Here is a 6,000-nt window from a genome sequence, read left to right on the forward strand (position 1 = left end):
GTGTGCTCTCAAAGGCTAACTAAAGAGCCACACCAACCAAGCATGCAAGCTCTCACAACTAGCTACACTAAAGAGCTTGTCAACTAGTTTGCGGTAAAGTAAAGAGAGTGATCAAGAGGGTTATACCGCCGTGTAGATGAATGAACCAATCAACCACGAAGATGAATAACAATGATGACCAATCACCTCAGAATCAATGATGAACACAATGATTTTTACCAAGGTTCACTTGCTTGCCGGCAAGCTAGTCCTCGTTGTGGCGATTCACTCACTTGGAGGTTCACGCGCTAATTGGCTTCACACGCCAAACCCTCAATAGGGTGCCGCACAACCAACACAAGATGAGGATCACACAAGCCATGAGCAATCCACTAGAGTACCTTTTGGCGCTCCGACGGGGAAAGGTCAAGAACCCCTCACAATCACCACGATCGGAGCCGGAGACAATCACCACCTCCGCTCGACGATCCTCGCTGCTCCAAGTCGTCTAGGTGGCGGCAACCACCAAGAGTAACAAGCAAAATCCGCAGCGAAACACGATCACTAAGTGCCTCTAGATGCAATCACTCAAGCAATGCACTTGGATCACTCCCAATCTCACTATGATGATGAATCAATGATGTAGATGAGTGGGAGGGCTTTGGCTTAGCTCACAAGGTTGCTATGTCAATGAAAATGGCCAAAGATGTAAGCCACAGCCGGCCATGGAGCTATAAATAGAGCCCCAATCAAATAGAGCCGTTATACCCCTTCACTGGGCAAAACGCGCTCTGACCGGACGCTCCGGTCATACTGACCGGACGCTAGCCCTCAGCGTCCGGTCGCCCGATGGACGCCATGTGTCATTGCCTTCAAACGCTGTTCGTCAGATTCCAACAGCTATGAAGCTGACCGGACGCTCCGGTTAAAACTGACCGGACGCTGAAGCCCCAGCGTCCGGTCATTTCCAGTAAGCTCCCCGAGGCATGTTTTTTCGACCGGACGCGTCCGGTCCACCTTGACCGGACACAGACCAGCGTCTGGTGCTCAACCCTAGCCTACTGTGTCGTCTGACGGCTCGACCGGACGCAGCCTTTCAGCATCCGGTCGCTGAGTGACCCAGCGTCCGGTCAGTAGACCGACGCCAGCATCATTTCGACCAACTCCATTTCAACTCTAACTTCTTCACCCTTGCTCCAATGTGCCAACCACCAAGAATTTTGCATCTGGCGCAATAGAAAATAGACATTTCATTTTTCCAAAAGCGCCGAATGTGATCACACTCTCAACCCTGCAAACACCTTGTGCACATGTGTTAGCATATTTTCACAAATGTTATCAAGGGTGTTAGCACTCCACTAGATCCTAAATGCATATGCAATGAGTTAGAGCATCTAGTGGCACTTTGATAACCGCATTCAGATACGAGTTTCACCCCTCTTAATAGTACGGCTATCAAACCTAAATGTGATCACACTCTCTAAGTGTCTTGATCACCAAAACAAAATAGCTCCTATGGTTTATACCTTTGCCTTGAGCTTTTTGTTTTTCTCTTTCTTCATTTCAAGTTTAAGCCCTTGATCATCGACATGCCATCACCATTGTCATGCTATGATCTTCATTAGCTTCTTCTACTTGAAGTGTGCTACCTATGTCATGATCACTTGATAAACTAGGTTAGCACTTAGGGTTTCATCAATTCACCAAAACCAAACTAGAGCTTTCAAGAAGGCCATGTCGTCTACATCCATAGGATCATCCGACCTGAGTTCTAACTCGACGTCACTCGCACGTTCCCCGGCCCTCACGCGCCGGGTGACCTCCTTCTTCTTCTCTTCCTTTCATTGAACCTCTTTGGTTTTCTCTTCTTCCGGGCATCTGCCGCCTCCTTCTGGGTGGCCTAGTGGGCCTGGCCTGTCGCCCCCTTGGGAAGGTGCAGCTAGGACTTGTACCTCCCAAGCCCCTACGGAATGAATGAACCAAAATCAAAAAAGAAGAGGGGCAGAGGAAAAAGCACAAGCAAAGTGAGGGAGCATACCAGCGAGGGCACGATCGAGGCATTAAATGGTATGGGTTTTCCCACCACCATATCGTTAGGCCTTAGTTGCAGCACTCGGCCGACGCGACTCTAGATCTCATTGTCTGGTAGCTCCTCCGGCGACGCGTGGTCGGGGTCCGACCGGCCGTCGTACTTCCACATCGGGTGCGTCCTCTCCGCCAACGGCGTGACCCAGTGGCGGTAAAGGGTGTGGAACACCTGCACCCCGTCAAGGCCATCCCTTATGAGCTTCTAGAGCTCCTCCTCGATGGCCTCCACCTTGTCCCTCTCCGTGTGGGCATAGCCCCATGACCAACTCTTCTGCTTCACCGGCCTCCCCCTAGTAAACGCTAGAAACGGTGCCCCCACCGGATTCCTAATGTAGAACCACTCCCCATGCCATCCCCGGTTGGAGTCACATGGGGAGTACGTGGGATACGATCCTCCCACGCGTGGCTTCCGCTGCAGGGCAAAGCCTCTAACCAGAGTGACCTCGGTCGAACTCCAGTCCACCATGGCTCTCCCGGAGAAGAAGAGCCAGAAGAGGTCCACGTGCGGCTCCATCCTGAGGAAAGCCTTGCAGACGGTGACAAAGCCAGCAATGTGCAGCACCCCCATCGGGTTGAGGTGCTGCAGTTCTAGACCCCACTCATTGAGGAGCCTGCGTAGGAACCACTGCGTGGGGTATCCCAATCCACGCTCGTGGAAGGTAAGGAAAGACACCACCTCATTGGGACGAGGTTGCAGGAACTCCTTCCCGAGGACCCTCCAGTGCGCCACCTCCTACAGCGGCAGGAACCCCTTCGCAACAAATGCCTCCAGCACCGACGCCCTCATGGTGGACGACCTCCAGTCCAACATTTTGTAAGTACCTCTTTTCTCCCTTGCTCTCTCCCCTTCTTTCCTAGAAACCTCCGTAGCTCTTAGGAACGCTCATGGCAAAGAGGAGGAGAGAAGGCGGTGGCAGACGAAGAATAGGCAAGAGAGCGGAATGAAAACCTTCTCCCCTCTCCTACTTAAGGAAAAGGGAGTGGCAGTTATGGAGGGATGCACCGATCAGGGAAGCCGGAACGACGGGGAGAGATTCTTTCTCTTTCTTTCATTTAATGCAGATAAGACGTACCCTACTCGATGAAACGGCTCCTAATCAGATGGGACGTGGCCTAGCCATGGCCCACCACTACCACAGGATCAACCACTACCATGTGCCGGGCACAAAAACCAAAGCGCCACCGCACGCAGATGACTCCCTGTCTCCCCAGGCCATACCTAGAGAGATCCAACAGCAAAATCTCCACCGGGTGAGATCAACCGGCCTCCTGAGTCGATCGATTCACTTAGGATAAACACCTGAGATACAGGTCTCGGTCGGACGTCTCCGACTGGAGCTCTTCAAACCTAGTCTCTTAGGTCGCTAAGGTGAGCATGTGTTCATTAATACAAACAGTTCACACAAGGGCTAAACCACGATTGACAAGCGTAGGTACCGGTCGGACGTTTCCAACTGGAGCTCTTCGAACTCCGTCACTACAGTCGTGCAGGCACCACCACACGAAATCTCCACCAAGAGACAACCAGACCTCCCTAAGTCGATTGAGTCACCCAGGATAGATCAACTGGCCTCCTGAGTTGATCGATTCACTCAGGATAAGCACCTGAGATATAGGTAGGAAGCGAAGGGGCGCCCCATGCAGGCCATGCCGACTCCATCTCGAATGATGAGCACGGGTCCTGATCAGACATTTCTGACTAAAGCTCTCCAAACCCCGTCTCTCAGGTCATCAAGGTAAGCATATATTCATTAAATACAAAACTGTTCACACGAGGGCTAACCCACGATTGACAAGCGCAGGTCCCGGACGGACATTTCCGACTAGAGCCCAACGAACCCCATCTCTCTAGTCTTCAAGGTAAAACACTATCAAAGCCCCTCTATTTTCAATTTAAAACATTCATACATCCATACGCGCATTTCATTCCATACGCCTGAATCCCTCGGACGGTTAGGGCATGAACCGCCCGGGGGCTCGAGAACTAAGCATCGCACATGCAGTGAAATGCATCAGAACGCTCCGTGTTGTGCCACAAAGCGGTGGCTTGCCTCATTCAATATGAGCAACCGAATAGAGCCAGGGGAGAAAACCGTAGATGATCACAGTGCGGCCTTTGCCCAGTCTGGCAATCCGGGTCATCTCAACCTTCTCGTTCGATCCTAAACCTCTTGCTAAGCCCACAGAATCTCTATCGAGGGGAGGCCATTAGGCCACCAGGGTCGGTCTCCGGAATGACCTAGGCATTTGTCGGGCTGCAGGTAAAGGAGTAGTGGAATGCCATAAGAGGGCTATGCCGACCCCATCACGAATGACGGACTCAGATTCCGCTCGATCACACCCGTTAGCGAGCTCACCGAGCTAGTCTTCGAGCCCGAGCGATCGGGATAGGCGACGAAACTCAGCCCCTTTGGTTGTGAGGAACCGGATGGGGTAGCGTAAAACAACTCACAACCCCCATGAAGGCCCAACAAGGCTCAGGGGCTTAAATGCCATGGGACCATGACTCCAAACTCGTGTCGACGGGATAGGCGACATCCGGCTATGGCTCTTGGGACCGCGACTCCTAAACTCACGTCGATGGGATAGGCGACATCTGGCTATGGCTCTTGGGACCACGACTCCTAAACTCGCGTCAACAGGATCAGTGACATCTGGCTATGGCTCCTGGGACCATGACTCCTAAACTCGCGTAACGGCTTCACTAACTAAAACTAACTCTCTCGATCCACGGCGAGCACCGACGCCTGGGTCTGCTCGTGACTCCACCTTACCCGATCCCACGGCGCACACCGACACCAAAGATCGAACTCTGTTACATCCAAAACTAAACTTCCTCGCTCGATCCCCGGTGCGCACCGACACTGGGATCAATAAGTTCTGTCTCAATCAAATCCACGCGCTTAAAAACACCTCGGCTGCACAACGACGCCGTGGTTAAACAAAATCATGTCTTAAAACTCAAAGCGCGTGCACCCACAGACATAACACAAAGAACCCCCTAGCCGGTTCCGCCCGAACCACTCGGAGGCTCAGGGGCTACACCCATGGGTGCGCTCGCGCGCACCCGCCAGCAAGACAAAAAATCCCTGGGACGATTTGACTCAAATCGCCCGGGGGCTCAGGGGCTCCTATCGGGTTCATAAACCCAGGGTCCCTCGAGGACCGTCTTCCATGCCCGGGCTTGGCCCAAGAAAACAACATATATTTCATGGGCCGGCCCAAAAAACTAAAACACAGCGGGCCAAAAGGGAAGACTGGTCGACGACCGGAAGGTCTACCCTTAAGAACAGGCGCCTGCTCGTCAACATCTTCGGCCCACCACTTCGACCGGAGCACTCGCTTTAGGCACTAGCCGTCTCCAAGCAGTCTCTCCAATCGGAAGGCTTGGCCCAAAATGCTGCCCGCGACTCCTACCCCACAACTCCGACCCCATGACCGGGGCTTGTGGGGAGCCTACTCACCGCTCTTCTCTAACCGACGCACTGAGAGCCAATTGGAGTCATCCGACCGGGGGCTCCCCGTTCGAAAGGAACCAGAAGACGTGCGGAGAAAGGCAAGGCATGGCTCACAAGTTAAACCACTTTACTAGGGACCATACCCTGCACGAAAACAGTGCTTGCAACCACCCTGACACAAAGTATTATAGGGGCCGCTAGAAACTCCCATATGGTAAGCCCCCCCCCCCACGTGTCTCTAGACATCGATCGTGGTATGGGCTCTAGGATTTGCCATACTAGGTGAACATAGCGTGGCTCCTCACATACCACTAGGCATCCAGAAGTATTTGTAGGTACCGGTGTCCATCCTTCCCGAATAAGATAGCTCGACCCCCCGTGCACATCTGACATCCTACAGCGACATCGACAGTATTGGGGGGCTTCAACCATTATCTAGTTTTCATCACCGTAGGCAGCAAGGCTTAGAAATATC

Source organism: Miscanthus floridulus, unplaced genomic scaffold (assembly GCF_019320115.1).
Source record: "Miscanthus floridulus cultivar M001 unplaced genomic scaffold, ASM1932011v1 fs_787_1_2, whole genome shotgun sequence".
Taxonomy (NCBI): domain Eukaryota; kingdom Viridiplantae; phylum Streptophyta; class Magnoliopsida; order Poales; family Poaceae; genus Miscanthus; species Miscanthus floridulus.